Here is a 19152-nt window from a genome sequence, read left to right as displayed (position 1 = left end):
TGTTGTAAATGACTATTGTAGCTGGAAAACGGCTGATTTTTTTATGGAATATCTACATAGGCACACAGAGGCCCATTATCAGCAACCATCACTCCTGTGTTCCAATGGCACGTTCTGTTAGCTAATCCAAGTTTATCATTTTAAAAGGATAATTGATCATTAGAAAAGCCTTTTGCAATTATGTTAGCACAGCTGAAAACTGCTGTGCTGATTAAAGAAGCAAGACAACGGGCCTTATTTCGACTAGTTGAGTATCTGGAGCATCAGCATTTGTGGGTTTGATTACAGGCTCAAAATGGCCAGAAACAAATAACTTTCTTCTGAAACTCGTCAGTCTATTCTTGTTCTGAGAAATGAAGGCTATTCCATGTGAGAAATTAACTAGAAACTGAAGATCTCGTACAACGCTGTGTACTACTCCCTTCACAGAACAGCGCAAACTGGCTCTAACCAGAATAGAAAGAGGAGTGGGAGGCCCCGGTGCACAACTAAGCAAGAGGACAAGTACATTAGAGTGTCTAGTTTGAGAAACAGACGCATCACAAGTCCTCAACTGACCCCACCAGATGTAGTAGATCCCCCCCCCAGACCTGACCCCACCAGATATAGTAGACCCCCCCCCCCCCAGACCTGACCCCACCAGATATAGTTGACCACCCCCAGACCTGACCCCACCAGATATAGTAGACCCCCCCCCCAGTCCTGACCCCACCAGATATAGTAGACCCCCCAGACCAGACCCCAGCAGATGTAGTAGCCATCCCCAGACCTGACCCCACCAGACATAGTAGACCCCCCCAGACCATACCCCACCAGATGTAGTAGACCCCCCCAGACCTGACCTCCCCAGACCTGACCCCACCAGATATAGTAGACCCCCCCAGACTAGACCCCACCAGATGTAGTAGATCCCCCCCGAGACTAGACCCCACCAGATGTAGTAGACCCCCCCCTCATACCTGACCCCCCCAGACCTGACCCCCCCAGACCTGACCCCACCAGATATAGTAGACCCCCCATACCAGACCCCACCAGATGTAGTAGGCCCCCCCCAGACCTGACTCCCCCAGACCTGACCTCCCCAGACCTGACCCCACCAGATATAGTAGACCCCCCAAACCTGACCCCACCAGATGTGGTAGACCCCCCAGACCAGACCCCACCAGATGTAGTAGACCGCCCAGACCTGACCCCCCCCAGACTAGACCCCATCAGATGTAGTAGACCTCCCCCTCAGACCTGACCCCCCCAGACCTGACCCCCCCCAGACTAGACCCCACCAGATATAGTAGACCCCCTCAGACCAGACCCCACCAGATGTAGTAGACCCCCCCAGACCAGACCCCACCAGATGTAGTAGACCCCCCCAGACTTGACCCCACCAGATTTAGTAGACCCCCCCTCCCATACCTGACCCCACCTGATATAGTAGACCCCCCCAGACCAGACCCCACCAGATATAGTAGAAACCCCCAAACCAGACCCCCCCCAGACCAGACCCCACCAGATATAGTAGACCCCCCCCCCAGACCTGACCCCACCAGATGTAGTAGACCCCTCAGACCTGACCCCACCAGATGTAGTAAACACCCCCAGACCTGACCCCACCAGATGTAGTAGACTCCCCCAGACCTGACCCCACCAAATGTAGTAGACCCCCCTCCCAGACCTGACCCCATCAGATATAGTAGACCCCCCCCAGACCTGACCCCATCAGATATAGTAGACCCCCCCAGACCTGACCCCACCAGATGTAGTAGACCCCCCTCCCAGACCTGACCCCACCAGATATAGTAGACCCCCCCAGACCTGACCCCACCAGATATAGTAGACCCCCCCCAGACCTGACCCCACCAGATATAGTAGACCCCCCCAGACCTGACCCCACCAGATATAGTAGACCCCCCCAGACCTGACCCCACCAGATATAGTAGACCCTCCCAGACCTGACCCCAACAGATATAGTAGACCCCCCCAGACCTGACCCCACCAGATATAGTAGACCCCTCCAGACCTGACCCGACCAGATGTAGTAGACCCCCCCAGACCTGACCCCACCAGATGTAGTAGACCCCCCCAGACCTGACCCCACCAGATGTAGTAGACCCCCCCAGACCTGACCCCACCAGATGTAGTAGACCCCCCCAGACCTGACCCCACCAGATGTAGTAGACCCCCTCCCAGACCAGACCCCACCAGATATAGTAGACCTCCCCAGACCAGACCCCACCAGGTATAGTAGACCCCCCCCCAGACCAGACCCCACCAGATGTAGTAGACCCCCCCAGACCTGACCCCACCAGATATAGTAGACCCCCCTCCCAGACCAGACCCCACCAGATGTAGTAGACCCCCCCAGACCTGACCCCACCAGATATAGTAGACCCCCCCATACCAGACCCCACCAGATATCGTAGACCCCCCCCCAGACCTGACCCCACCAGATGTAGTAGACCCCCCCAGACCTGACCCCACCAGATATAGTAGACCCCCAAAGACCTGACGCCACCAGATGTAGTAGACCCCCCCAGGCCTGACCCCACCAGATGTAGTAGACCCCCCCCCTCAGACCTGACCCCCCCAGACCTGACCCCCCCCAGACCTGACCCCACCAGATATAGTAGACCCCCCCATACCAGACCCCACCAGATGTAGTAGATCCCCCCCAGACCTGACCCCCCCAGACCTGACCTCCCCAGACCTGACCCCACCAGATATAGTAGAACCCCCCCAAACCTGACCCCACCAGATGTGGTAGACCCCCCCCCCCCAGACCAGACCCCACCAGATGTAGTAGACCCCCCAGACCTGACCCCCCCCAGACTAGACCCCACCAGATGTAGTAGACCCTCCCCTCAGACCTGATCCCCCCAGACCTGACCCCACCAGATATAGTAGACCCCCTCAGACCAGACCCCACCAGATGTAGTAGACCCCCCCAGACCAGACCCCACCAGGTGTAGTAGACCCCCCCTCAGACCTGACCCCCCCAGACCTGACCCCCCCAGACTTGACCCCACCAGATATAGTAGACCCCCCTAGACCTGACCCCACCAGATGTAGTAGACCCCACCAGACTAGACCCCACCAGATGTAGTAGACCCCCCCCTCAGACCTGACCCCCCCAGACCTGACCCCCCCAGACCTGACCCCACCAGATATAGTAGACCCCCCCATACCAGACCCCACCAGATGTAGTAGACCCCCCCCAGACCTGACTCCCCCAGACCTGACCTCCCCAGACCTGACCCCACCAGATATAGTAGACCCCCCAAACCTGACCCCACCAGATGTGGTAGACCCCCCCAGACCAGACCCCACCAGATGTAGTAGACCCCCCAGACCTGACCCCCCCCAGACTAGACCCCACCAGATGTAGTAGACCCCCCCTCAGACCTGACCCCCCCAGACCTGACCCCCCCCAGACCTGACCCCACCAGATATAGTAGACCCCCTCAGACCAGACCCCACCAGATGTATTAGACCCCCCCAGACCAGACCCCACCAGATGTAGTAGACCCCCCCAGACTTGACCCCACCAGATGTAGTAGACCCCCCCTCCCAGACCTGACCCCACCTGATATAGTAGACCCCCCCAGACCAGACCCCACCAGATATAGTAGAACCCCCCAAACCAGACCCCCCCAGACCAGACCCCAACAGATATAGTAGACCCCCCCCAGACCTGACCCCACCAGCTGTAGTAGACCCCTCAGACCTGACCACACCAGATGTAGTAAACACCCCCAGACCTGACCCCACCAAATGTAATAGACTCCCCCAGACCTGACCCCACCAGATGTAGTCGACCCCCCTCCCAGACCTGACCCCCCCAGACCTGACTCCACCAGATGTAGTAGACCCCCCTACCAGACCTGACCCCATCAGATATAGTAGACCCCCCCAGACCTGACCCCATCAGATATAGTAGACCCCCCCAGACCTGACCCCACCAGATGTAGTAGACCCCCCTCCCAGACCTGACCCCACCAGATATAGTAGACCCCCCCCAGACCTGACCCCACCAGATATAGTAGACCCCCCCATACCAGACCCCACCAGATGTAGTAGATCCCCCCCAGACCTGACCTCCCCAGACCTGACCTCCCCAGACCTGACCCCACCAGATATAGTAGACCCCCCCCAAACCTGACCCCACCAGATGTGGTAGACCCCCCCCAGACCAGACCCCACCAGATGTAGTAGACCCCCCAGACCTGACCCCCCCCAGACTAGACCCCACCAGATGTAGTAGACCCCCCCCTCAGACCTGACCCCCCCAGACCTGACCCCACCAGATATAGTAGACCCCCTCAGACCAGACCCCACCAGATGTAGTAGACCCCCCCCAGACCAGACCCCACCAGGTGTAGTAGACCCCCCCTCAGACCTGACCCCCCCAGACCTGACCCCCCCAGACTTGACCCCACCAGATATAGTAGACCCCCCCATACCAGACCCCACCAGATGTAGTAGATCCCCCCCCAGACCTGACCCCCCAGACCTGACCTCCCCAGACCTGACCCCACCAGATATAGTAGAACCCCCTCAAACCTGACCCCACCAGATGTGGTAGACCCCCCAGACCTGACCCCCCCCAGACTAGACCCCACCAGATGTAGTAGACCCTCCCCTCAGACCTGACCCCCCCAGACCTGACCCCACCAGATATAGTAGACCCCCTCAGACCAGACGCCACCAGATGTAGTAGACCCCCCCAGACCAGACCCCACCAGGTGTAGTAGACCCCCCCTCAGACCTGACCCCCCCAGACCTGACCCCCCCAGACTTGACCCCACCAGATATAGTAGACCCCCCTAGACCTGACCCCACCAGATGTAGTAGACCCCACCAGACTAGACCCCACCAGATGTAGTAGACCCCCCCTCAGACCTGACCCCCCCAGACCTGACCCCCCCAGACCTGACCCCACCAGATATAGTAGACCCCCCCCAGACCTGACCCACCAGATGTAGGAGACCCCCCAGACCTGACCCAACCAGATATAGTAGACCCCCCCAGACCTGACCCCAACAGATGTAGTAGACCACCCCGAGACTAGACCCCACCAGATGTAGTAGACCCCCCCCTCAGACCTGACTCCCCCAGACCTGACCCCCCCAGACTTGACCCCACCAGATATAGTAGACCCCCCCAGACCTGACCCCACCAGATGTAGTAGACCCCACCAGACTAGACCCCACCAGATGTAGTAGACCCCCCCCTCAGACCTGACCCCCCCAGACCTGACCCCCCCAGACCTGACCCCACCAGATATAGTAGACCCCCCCATACCAGACCCCACCAGATGTAGTAGACCCCCCCCAGACCTGACTCCCCCAGACCTGACCTCCCCAGACCTGACCCCACCAGATATAGTAGACCCCCCAAACCTGACCCCACCAGATGTGGTAGACCCCCCCAGACCAGACCCCACCAGATGTAGTAGACCCCCCAGACCTGACGCCCCCCAGACTAGACCCCACCAGATGTAGTAGACCCCCCCTCAGACCTGACCCCCCCAGACCTGACCCCCCCCAGACCTGACCCCACCAGATATAGTAGACCCCCTCAGACCAGACCCCACCAGATGTAGTAGACCCCCCCAGACCAGACCCCACCATATGTAGTAGACCCCTCCCAGACCTGACCCCACCTGATATAGTAGACCCCCCCAGACCAGACCCCACCAGATATAGTAGAACCCCCCAAACCAGACCCCCCCAGACCAGACCCCAACAGATATAGTAGACCCCCCCCAGACCTGACCCCACCAGATGTAGTAGACCCCTCAGACCTGACCACACCAGATGTAGTAAACACCCCCAGACCTGACCCCACCAAATGTAATAGACTCCCCCAGACCTGACCCCACCAGATGTAGTCGACCCCCCTCCCAGACCTGACCCCCCCAGACCTGACTCCACCAGATGTAGTAGACCCCCCTACCAGACCTGACCCCATCAGATATAGTAGACCCCCCCAGACCTGACCCCATCAGATGTAGTAGACCACCCCGAGACTAGACCCCACCAGATGTAGTAGACCCCCCCCTCAGACCTGACCCCCCCAGACCTGACCCCCCCAGACTTGACCCCACCAGATATAGTAGACCCCCCCAGACCTGACCCCACCAGATGTAGTAGACCCCACCAGACTAGACCCCACCAGATGTAGTAGACCCCCCCCTCAGACCTGACCCCCCCAGACCTGACCCCCCCAGACCTGACCCCACCAGATATAGTAGACCCCCCCATACCAGACCCCACCAGATGTAGTAGACCCCCCCCAGACCTGACTCCCCCAGACCTGACCTCCCCAGACCTGACCCCACCAGATATAGTAGACCCCCCAAACCTGACCCCACCAGATGTGGTAGACCCCCCCAGACCAGACCCCACCAGATGTAGTAGACCCCCCAGACCTGACGCCCCCCAGACTAGACCCCACCAGATGTAGTAGACCCCCCCTCAGACCTGACCCCCCCAGACCTGACCCCCCCCAGACCTGACCCCACCAGATATAGTAGACCCCCTCAGACCAGACCCCACCAGATGTAGTAGACCCCCCCAGACCAGACCCCACCATATGTAGTAGACCCCTCCCAGACCTGACCCCACCTGATATAGTAGACCCCCCCAGACCAGACCCCACCAGATATAGTAGAACCCCCCAAACCAGACCCCCCCAGACCAGACCCCAACAGATATAGTAGACCCCCCCCAGACCTGACCCCACCAGATGTAGTAGACCCCTCAGACCTGACCACACCAGATGTAGTAAACACCCCCAGACCTGACCCCACCAAATGTAATAGACTCCCCCAGACCTGACCCCACCAGATGTAGTCGACCCCCCTCCCAGACCTGACCCCCCCAGACCTGACTCCACCAGATGTAGTAGACCCCCCTACCAGACCTGACCCCATCAGATATAGTAGACCCCCCCAGACCTGACCCCATCAGATATAGTAGACCCCCCCCAGACCTGACCCCACCAGATGTAGTAGACCCCCCTCCCAGACCTGACCCCACCAGATATAGTAGACCCCCCCCAGACCTGACCCCACCAGATATAGTAGACCCCCCCATACCAGACCCCACCAGATGTAGTAGTAGACCTGACCCCCCCAGACCTGACCCCCCCAGACCTGACCTCCCCAGACCTGACCCCACCAGATATAGTAGACCCCCCCCAAACCTGACCCCACCAGATGTGGTAGACCCCCCCCAGACCAGACCCCACCAGATGTAGTAGACCCCCCAGACCTGACCCCCTCCAGACTAGACCCCACCAGATGTAGTAGACCCCCCCCTCAGACCTGACCCCCCCAGACCTGACCCCACCAGATATAGTAGACCCCCTCAGACCAGACCCCACCAGATGTAGTAGACCCCCCCAGACTAGACCCCACCAGATGTAGTAGACTCCCCCAGACCTGACCCCACCAGATGTAGTCGACCCCCCTCCCAGACCTGACCCCCCCAGACCTGACTCCACCAGATGTAGTAGACCCCCCTACCAGACCTGACCCCATCAGATATAGTAGACCCCCCCAGACCTGACCCCATCAGATATAGTAGACCCCCCCAGACCTGACCCCACCAGATGTAGTAGACCCCCCTCCCAGACCTGACCCCACCAGATATAGTAGACCCCCCCCAGACCTGACCCCACCAGATATAGTAGACCCCCCCATACCAGACCCCACCAGATGTAGTAGATCCCCCCCAGACCTGACCTCCCCAGACCTGACCCCACCAGATGTAGTAGACCCCCCTCCCAGACCTGACCCCACCAGATATAGTAGACCCCCCCCAGACCTGACCCCACCAGATATAGTAGACCCCCCCATACCAGACCCCACCAGATGTAGTAGATCCCCCCCAGACCTGACCTCCCCAGACCTGACCTCCCCAGACCTGACCCCACCAGATATAGTAGACCCCCCCCAAACCTGACCCCACCAGATGTGGTAGACCCCCCCCAGACCAGACCCCACCAGATGTAGTAGACCCCCCAGACCTGACCCCCCCCAGACTAGACCCCACCAGATGTAGTAGACCCCCCCCTCAGACCTGACCCCCCCAGACCTGACCCCACCAGATATAGTAGACCCCCTCAGACCAGACCCCACCAGATGTAGTAGACCCCCCCAGACCAGACCCCACCAGGTGTAGTAGACCCCCCCTCAGACCTGACCGCCCCAGACCTGACCCCCCCAGACTTGACCCCACCAGATATAGTAGACCCCCCTAGACCTGACCCCACCAGATGTAGTAGACCCCACCAGACTAGACCCCACCAGATGTAGTAGACCCCCCCCTCAGACCTGACCCCCCCAGACCTGACCCCCCCAGACCTGACCCCACCAGATATAGTAGACCCCCCCCAGACCTGACCCACCAGATGTAGGAGACCCCCCAGACCTGACCCAACCAGATATAGTAGACCCCCCCAGACCTGACCCCAACAGATGTAGTAGACCACCCCGAGACTAGACCCCACCAGATGTAGTAGACCCCCCCCTCAGACCTGACCCCCCCAGACCTGACCCCCCCAGACTTGACCCCACCAGATATAGTAGACCCCCCCAGACCTGACCCCACCAGATGTAGTAGACCCCACCAGACTAGACCCCACCAGATGTAGTAGACCCCCCCCTCAGACCTGACCCCCCCAGACCTGACCCCCCCAGACCTGACCCCACCAGATATAGTAGACCCCCCCATACCAGACCCCACCAGATGTAGTAGACCCCCCCCAGACCTGACTCCCCCAGACCTGACCTCCCCAGACCTGACCCCACCAGATATAGTAGACCCCCCAAACCTGACCCCACCAGATGTGGTAGACCCCCCCAGACCAGACCCCACCAGATGTAGTAGACCCCCCAGACCTGACGCCCCCCAGACTAGACCCCACCAGATGTAGTAGACCCCCCCTCAGACCTGACCCCCCCAGACCTGACCCCCCCAGACCTGACCCCACCAGATATAGTAGACCCCCTCAGACCAGACCCCACCAGATGTAGTAGACCCCCCCAGACCAGACCCCACCATATGTAGTAGACCCCCCCAGACTTGACCCCACCAGATGTAGTAGACCCCCCCTCCCAGACCTGACCCCACCTGATATAGTAGACCCCCCCAGACCAGACCCCACCAGATATAGTAGAACCCCCCAAACCAGACCCCCCCAGACCAGACCCCAACAGATATAGTAGACCCCCCCCAGACCTGACCCCACCAGATGTAGTAGACCCCTCAGACCTGACCACACCAGATGTAGTAAACACCCCCAGACCTGACCCCACCAAATGTAATAGACTCCCCCAGACCTGACCCCACCAGATGTAGTCGACCCCCCTCCCAGACCTGACCCCCCCAGACCTGACTCCACCAGATGTAGTAGACCCCCCTACCAGACCTGACCCCATCAGATATAGTAGACCCCCCCAGACCTGACCCCATCAGATATAGTAGACCCCCCCAGACCTGACCCCACCAGATGTAGTAGACCCCCCTCCCAGACCTGACCCCACCAGATATAGTAGACCCCCCCCAGACCTGACCCCACCAGATATAGTAGACCCCCCCATACCAGACCCCACCAGATGTAGTAGTAGACCTGACCCCCCCAGACCTGACCCCCCCAGACCTGACCTCCCCAGACCTGACCCCACCAGATATAGTAGACCCCCCCCAAACCTGACCCCACCAGATGTGGTAGACCCCCCCCAGACCAGACCCCACCAGATGTAGTAGACCCCCCAGACCTGACCCCCTCCAGACTAGACCCCACCAGATGTAGTAGACCCCCCCCTCAGACCTGACCCCCCCCAGACCTGACCCCACCAGATATAGTAGACCCCCTCAGACCAGACCCCACCAGATGTAGTAGACCCCCCCAGACTAGACCCCACCAGATGTAGTAGACCCTCCCCTCAGACCTGATCCCCCCAGACCTGACCCCACCAGATATAGTAGACCCCCTCAGACCAGACCCCACCAGATGTAGTAGACCCCCCCAGACCAGACCCCACCAGGTGTAGTAGACCCCCCCTCAGACCTGACCCCCCCAGACCTGACCCCCCCAGACTTGACCCCACCAGATATAGTAGACCCCCCTAGACCTGACCCCACCAGATGTAGTAGACCCCACCAGACTAGACCCCACCAGATGTAGTAGACCCCCCCCTCAGACCTGACCCCCCCAGACCTGACCCCCCCAGACCTGACCCCACCAGATATAGTAGACCCCCCCATACCAGACCCCACCAGATGTAGTAGACCCCCCCCAGACCTGACTCCCCCAGACCTGACCTCCCCAGACCTGACCCCACCAGATATAGTAGACCCCCCAAACCTGACCCCACCAGATGTGGTAGACCCCCCCAGACCAGACCCCACCAGATGTAGTAGACCCCCCAGACCTGACCCCCCCCAGACTAGACCCCACCAGATGTAGACCTGACCCCCCCAGACCTGACCCCCCCCAGACCTGACCCCACCAGATATAGTAGACCCCCTCAGACCAGACCCCACCAGATGTATTAGACCCCCCCAGACCAGACCCCACCAGATGTAGTAGACCCCCCCAGACTTGACCCCACCAGATGTAGTAGACCCCCCCTCCCAGACCTGACCCCACCTGATATAGTAGACCCCCCAGACCAGACCCCACCAGATATAGTAGAACCCCCCAAACCAGACCCCCCCAGACCAGACCCCAACAGATATAGTAGACCCCCCCCAGACCTGACCCCACCAGCTGTAGTAGACCCCTCAGACCTGACCACACCAGATGTAGTAAACACCCCCAGACCTGACCCCACCAAATGTAATAGACTCCCCCAGACCTGACCCCACCAGATGTAGTCGACCCCCCTCCCAGACCTGACCCCCCCAGACCTGACTCCACCAGATGTAGTAGACCCCCCTACCAGACCTGACCCCATCAGATATAGTAGACCCCCCCAGACCTGACCCCATCAGATATAGTAGACCCCCCCAGACCTGACCACACCAGATGTAGTAGACCCCCCTCCCAGACCTGACCCCACCAGATATAGTAGATCCCCCCCAGACCTGACCCCACCAGATATAGTAGACCCCCCCATACCAGACCCCACCAGATGTAGTAGATCCCCCCCAGACCTGACCTCCCCAGACCTGACCTCCCCAGACCTGACCCCACCAGATATAGTAGACCCCCCCCAAACCTGACCCCACCAGATGTGGTAGACCCCCCCCAGACCAGACCCCACCAGATGTAGTAGACCCCTCAGACCTGACCCCACCAGAAGTAGTAAACACCCCCAGACCTGACCCCACCAGATGTAGTAGACTCCCCCAGACCTGACCCCACCAGATGTAGTAGACCCCCCCAGACCTGACCCCACCAGATATAGTAGACCCTCCCAGACCTGACCCCACCAGATATAGTCGACCCCCCCAGACCTGACCCCACCAGATATAGTAGACCCCCCCAGACCAGACCCCACCAGATGTAGTAGACCCCCCCAGACCTGAACCTACCAGATATAGTAGACCCCCCTCCCAAACCAGACCCCACCAGATATAGTAGACCTCCCCAGACCAGACCCCACCAGATGTAGTCGACCCCCCTCCCAGACCTGACCCCCCCAGACCTGACTCCACCAGATGTAGTAGACCCCCCTCCCAGACCTGACCCCACCAAATGTAGTAGACTCCCCCAGACCTGACCCCACCAGATGTAGTCGACCCCCCTCCCAGACCTGACCCCCCCAGACCTGACTCCACCAGATGTAGTAGACCCCCCTCCCAGACCTGACCCCATCAGATATAGTAGACCCCCCCGACCTGACCCCATCAGATATAGTAGACCCCCCCAGACCTGACCCCACCAGATGTAGTAGACCCCCCTCCCAGACCTGACCCCACCAGATATAGTAGACCCCCCCCAGACCAGACCCCACCAGATGTAGTAGACCCCCCCAGACCTGAACCTACCAGATATAGTAGACCCCCCTCCCAAACCAGACCCCACCAGATATAGTAGACCTCCCCAGACCAGACCCCACCAGATATAGTAGACCCCCCCCAGACCTGACCCCACCAGATGTAGTAGACTCCCCCAGACCTGACCCCACCAGATGTAGTCGACCCCCCTCCCAGACCTGACCCCCCCAGACCTGACTCCACCAGATGTAGTAGACCCCCCTCCCAGACCTGACCCCACCAAATGTAGTAGACTCCCCCAGACCTGACCCCACCAGATGTAGTCGACCCCCCTCCCAGACCTGACCCCCCCAGACCTGACTCCACCAGATGTAGTAGACCCCCCTCCCAGACCTGACCCCATCAGATATAGTAGACCCCCCCAGACCTGACCCCATCAGATATAGTAGACCCCCCCAGACCTGACCCCACCAGATGTAGTAGACCCCCCCAGACCTGACCCCACCAGATGTAGTAGACCCCCCCAGACCTGAACCTACCAGATACAGTAGACCCCCCTCCCAGACCAGACCCCACCAGATATAGTAGACCTCCCCAGACCAGACCCCACCAGATATAGTAGACCCCCCCCCAGACCTGACCCCACCAGATATAGTATACCCCCCCAGACAAGACCCCACCAGATATAGTAGACCCCCCCCCCCAGACCTGACCCCACCAGATTTAGTAGACCCCAACAGACCTGACCCCACCAGATGTAGTAGACCCCCCCAGACCTGACCCCACCAGATGTAGTAGACCCCCCCAGACCTGACCCCACCAGATGTAGTAGACCCCCCCAGACCTGACCCCACCAGATATAGTAGACCCCCACAGACCTGACCCCACCAGATGTAGTAGACCCCCCCAGACCTGACCCCACCAGATGTAGTAGACCCCCCCAGACCTGACCCCACCAGATATAGTAGACACCCCCCCCCCAGTCCTGACCCCACCAGATATAGTAGACCCCCCAGACCAGACCCCAGCAGATGTAGTAGACCCCCCCCCAGGCCAGAGCCCACCAGATGTAGTAGCCAACCCCAGACCTGACCCCACCAGACATAGTAGACTCCCCCAGACCATACCCCAGCAGATGTAGTAGCCCCCCCCCCCCAGGCAAGAGCCCACCAGATGTAGTAGACCCCCCCCAGACCTGACCCACCAGATGTAGGAGACCCCCCCAGACCTGACCCCACCAGATATAGTAGACCCCCCCCAGATCTGACCCACCAGATGTAGTAGACACCCCCAGACTTGACTCCACCAGATATAGTAGACCCCCCCAGACCTGACCCCACCAGATATAGTAGACCCCCCCCCCCAGACCTGACCCCACCAGATATAGTTGACCACCCCCAGACCTGACCCCACCAGATATAGTAGACCCCCCCCCCCAGTCCTGACCCCACCAGATATAGTAGACCCCCCAGACCAGACCCCAGCAGATGTAGTAGCCACCCCCAGACCTGACCCCACCAGACATAGTAGACCCCCCCCAGACCATACCCCAGCAGATGTAGTAGCCCCCCCCCCTCCAGGCCAGACCCCACCAGATGTAGTAGACCCCACCCAGACCTGACCCACCAGATGTAGGAGACCCCCCAGACCTGACCCCACCAGATATAGTAGACCACCCCAGACCTGACCCACCAGATGTAGGAGACCCTCCAGACCTGACCCCACCAGATGTAGTAGACCCCCCCAGACCTGAACCTACCAGATATAGTAGACCCCCATCCCAGACCAGACCCCACCAGATATAGTAGACCTCCCCAGACCAGACCCCACCAGATATAGTAGACCCCCCCCCAGACCTGACCCCACCAGATGTAGTAGACCCCCCCCCCCCCAGACCTGACCCCACCAGATATAGTTGACCACCCCCAGACCTGACCCCACCAGATATAGTAGACCCCCCCCCAGTCCTGACCCCACCAGATATAGTAGACCCCCCAGACCATACCCCAGCAGATGTAGTAGCCCCCCCCTCCAGGCCAGACCCCACCAGATGTAGTAGACCCCCCCCAGACCTGACCCACCAGATGTAGGAGACCCCCCAGACCTGACCCCACCAGATATAGTAGACCCCCCCAGACCTGACCCACCAGATGTAGGAGACCTTCCAGAACTGACCCCACCAGATATAGTAGACCCCCCCAGACCTGACCCCAACAGATGTAGTAGACCCCCCCGAGACTAGAACCCACCAGATGTAGTATACCCCCCCCCTCAGACCTGACCCCACCTGATATAGTAGACCCGCCCAGACCAGACCCCACCAGATATAGTAGAACCCACCAAACCAGACCCCCCCAGACCAGACCCCACCAGATATAGTAGACCCCCCCCAGACCTGACCCCACCAGATGTAGTAGACCCCTCAGACCTGACCCCACCAGAAGTAGTAAACACCCCCAGACCTGACCCCACCAGATGTAGTAGACTCCCCCAGACCTGACCCCACCAGATGTAGTAGACCCCCCCAGACCTGACCCCACCAGATATAGTAGACCCTCCCAGACCTGACCCCACCAGATATAGTCGACCCCCCCAGACCTGACCCCACCAGATATAGTAGACCCCCCCAGACCAGACCCCACCAGATGTAGTAGACCCCCCCAGACCTGAACCTACCAGATATAGTAGACCCCCCTCCCAAACCAGACCCCACCAGATATAGTAGACCTCCCCAGACCAGACCCCACCAGATGTAGTCGACCCCCCTCCCAGACCTGACCCCCCCAGACCTGACTCCACCAGATGTAGTAGACCCCCCTCCCAGACCTGACCCCACCAAATGTAGTAGACTCCCCCAGACCTGACCCCACCAGATGTAGTCGACCCCCCTCCCAGACCTGACCCCCCCAGACCTGACTCCACCAGATGTAGTAGACCCCCCTCCCAGACCTGACCCCATCAGATATAGTAGACCCCCCAGACCTGACCCCATCAGATATAGTAGACCCCCCCAGACCAGACCCCACCAGATGTAGTAGACCCCCCTCCCAGACCTGACCCCACCAGATATAGTAGACCCCCCCCAGACCAGACCCCACCAGATGTAGTAGACCCCCCCAGACCTGAACCTACCAGATATAGTAGACCCCCCTCCCAAACCAGACCCCACCAGATATAGTAGACCTCCCCAGACCAGACCCCACCAGATATAGTAGACCCCCCCCAGACCTGACCCCACCAGATGTAGTAGACTCCCCCAGACCTGACCCCACCAGATGTAGTCGACCCCCCTCCCAGACCTGACCCCCCCAGACCTGACTCCACCAGATGTAGTAGACCCCCCTCCCAGACCTGACCCCACCAAATGTAGTAGACTCCCCCAGACCTGACCCCACCAGATGTAGTCGACCCCCCTCCCAGACCTGACCCCCCCAGACCTGACTCCACCAGATGTAGTAGACCCCCCTCCCAGACCTGACCCCATCAGATATAGTAGACCCCCCCAGACCTGACCCCATCAGATATAGTAGACCCCCCCAGACCTGACCCCACCAGATGTAGTAGACCCCCCTCCCAGACCTGACCCCACCAGATATAGTAGACCCCCCCCAGACCTGACCCCACCAGATATAGTAGACCCCCCCAGACCAGACCCCACCAGATATAGTAGACCCCCCCAGACCTGACTCCACCAGATATAGTAGACCCCCCCAGACCTGACCCCACCAGATATAGTAGACCCTCCCAGACCTGACCCCACCAGATATAGTAGACCCCCCAGACCTGACCCCACCAGATATAGTAGACCCCCCCAGACCTGACCCCACCAGATGTAGTAGACCCCCCCAGACCTGACCCCACCAGATGTAGTAGACCCCCCCAGACCTGACCCCACCAGATGTAGTAGACCCCCCCAGACCTGACCCCACCAGATGTAGTAGACCCCCCCAGACCTGAACCTACCAGATACAGTAGACCCCCCTCCCAGACCAGACCCCACCAGATATAGTAGACCTCCCCAGACCAGACCCCACCAGATATAGTAGACCCCCCCCCCAGACCTGACCCCACCAGATGTAGTAGACCCCCCCAGACCTGACCCCACCAGATATAGTATACCCCCCCAGACAAGACCCCACCAGATATAGTAGACCCCCCCAGACCTGACCCCACCAGATGTAGTAGACCCCCCTCCCAGACCTGACCCCACCAGATATAGTAGACCCCCCCAGACCTGACCCCATCAGATATAGTAGACCCCCCCAGACCTGACCCCACCAGATGTAGTAGACCCCCCTCCCAGACCTGACCCCACCAGATATAGTAGACCCCCCCCAGACCTGACCCCACCAGATATAGTAGACCCCCCCAGACCAGACCCCACCAGATATAGTAGACCTCCCCAGACCTGACCCCACCAGATGTAGTAGACCCCCCTCCCAGACCTGACCCCACCAAATGTAGTAGACTCCCCCAGACCTGACCCCACCAGATGTAGTCGACCCCCCTCCCAGACCTGACCCCCCCAGACCTGACTCCACCAGATGTAGTAGACCCCCCTCCCAGACCTGACCCCATCAGATATAGTAGACCCCCCCAGACCTGACCCCATCAGATATAGTAGACCCCCCCAGACCTGACCCCACCAGATGTAGTAGACCCCCCTCCCAGACCTGACCCCACCAGATATAGTAGACCCCCCCCAGACCAGACCCCACCAGATGTAGTAGACCCCCCCAGACCTGAACCTACCAGATATAGTAGACCCCCCTCCCAAACCAGACCCCACCAGATATAGTAGACCTCCCCAGACCAGACCCCACCAGATATAGTAGACCCCCCCCAGACCTGACCCCACCAGATGTAGTAGACTCCCCCAGACCTGACCCCACCAGATGTAGTCGACCCCCCTCCCAGACCTGACCCCCCCAGACCTGACTCCACCAGATGTAGTAGACTCCCCTCCCAGACCTGACCCCACCAAATGTAGTAGACTCCCCCAGACCTGACCCCACCAGATGTAGTCGACCCCCCTCCCAGACCTGACCCCCCCAGACCTGACTCCACCAGATGTAGTAGACCCCCCTCCCAGACCTGACCCCATCAGATATAGTAGACCCCCCCAGACATGACCCCATCAGATATAGTAGACCCCCCCAGACCTGACCCCACCAGATGTAGTAGACCCCCCTCCCAGACCTGACCCCACCAGATATAGTAGACCCCCCCCAGACCTGACCCCACCAGATATAGTAGACCTCCCCAGACCTGACCCCACCAGATGTAGTAGACCCCCCTCGCAGACCTGACCCCACCAAATGTAGTAGACTCCCCCAGACCTGACCCCACCAGATGTAGTCGACCCCCCTCCCAGACCTGACCCCCCCAGACCTGACTCCACCAGATGTAGTAGACCCCCCTCCCAGACCTGACCCCATCAGATATAGTAGACCCCCCCAGACCTGACCCCATCAGATATAGTAGACCCCCCCAGACCTGACCCCACCAGATGTAGTAGACCCCCCTCCCAGACCTGACCCCACCAGATATAGTAGACCCCCCCCAGACCAGACCCCACCAGATGTAGTAGACCCCCCCAGACCTGAACCTACCAGATATAGTAGACCCCCCTCCCAAACCAGACCCCACCAGATATAGTAGACCTCCCCAGACCAGACCCCACCAGATATAGTAGACCCCCCCCAGACCTGACCCCACCAGATGTAGTAGACTCCCCCAGACCTGACCCCACCAGATGTAGTCGACCCCCCTCCCAGACCTGACCCCCCCAGACCTGACTCCACCAGATGTAGTAGACTCCCCTCCCAGACCTGACCCCACCAAATGTAGTAGACTCCCCCAGACCTGACCCCACCAGATGTAGTCGACCCCCCTCCCAGACCTGACCCCCCCAGACCTGACTCCACCAGATGTAGTAGACCCCCCTCCCAGACCTGACCCCATCAGATATAGTAGACCCCCCCAGACATGACCCCATCAGATATAGTAGACCCCCCCAGACCTGACCCCACCAGATGTAGTAGACCCCCCTCCCAGACCTGACCCCACCAGATATAGTAGACCCCCCCCAGACCTGACCCCACCAGATATAGTAGACCCCCCAGACCAGACCCCACCAGATATAGTAGACCCCCCCAGACCTGACCCCACCAGATATAGTAGACCCCCCCAGACCTGACCCCACCAGATATAGTAGACCCTCCCAGACCTGACCCCACCAGATATAGTAGACCCCCCAGACCTGACCCCACCAGATATAGTAGACCCCCCCAGACCTGACCCCACCAGATGTAGTAGACCCCCCCAGACCTGACCCCACCAGATGTAGTAGACCCCCCCAGACCTGACCCCACCAGATGTAGTAGACCCCCCCAGACCTGACCCCACCAGATGTAGTAGACCCCCCCAGACCTGAACCTACCAGATACAGTAGACCCCCCTCCCAGACCAGACCCCACCAGATATAGTAGACCTCCCCAGACCAGACCCCACCAGATATAGTAGACCCCCCCCCCAGACCTGACCCCACCAGATGTAGTAGACCCCCCCAGACCTGACCCCACCAGATATAGTATACCCCCCCAGACAAGACCCCACCAGATATAGTAGACCCCCCCAGACCTGACCCCACCAGATGTAGTAGACCCCCCTCCCAGACCTGACCCCACCAGATATAGTAGACCCCCCCAGACCTGACCCCATCAGATATAGTAGACCCCCCCAGACCTGACCCCACCAGATGTAGTAGACCCCCCTCCCAGACCTGACCCCACCAGATATAGTAGACCCCCCCAGACCTGACCCCACCAGATATAGTAGACCCCACCAGACCAGACCCCACCAGATATAGTAGATCCCCCCAGACCTGACCCCACCAGATATAGTAGACCCCCCCAGACCTGACCCCACCAGATATAGTAGACCCTCCCAGACCTGACCCCACCAGATATAGTAGACCCCCCAGACCTGACCCCACCAGATATAGTAGACCCCCCCAGACCTGACCCCACCAGATACAGTAGACCCCCCTCCCAGACCAGACCCCACCAGATATAGTAGACCTCCCCAGACCAGACCCCACCAGATATAGTAGACCCCCCCCCCAGACCTGACCCCACCAGATGTAGTAGACCCCCCCAGACCTGACCCCACCAGATATAGTATACCCCCCCAGACAATACCCCAC

Source organism: Oncorhynchus mykiss, chromosome 4 (genome assembly GCF_057628025.1).
Source record: "Oncorhynchus mykiss isolate SJ-2025 chromosome 4, ASM5762802v1, whole genome shotgun sequence".
Classification (NCBI taxonomy): domain Eukaryota; kingdom Metazoa; phylum Chordata; class Actinopteri; order Salmoniformes; family Salmonidae; genus Oncorhynchus; species Oncorhynchus mykiss.
Note: the sequence above shows the minus strand (reverse complement) of the source record.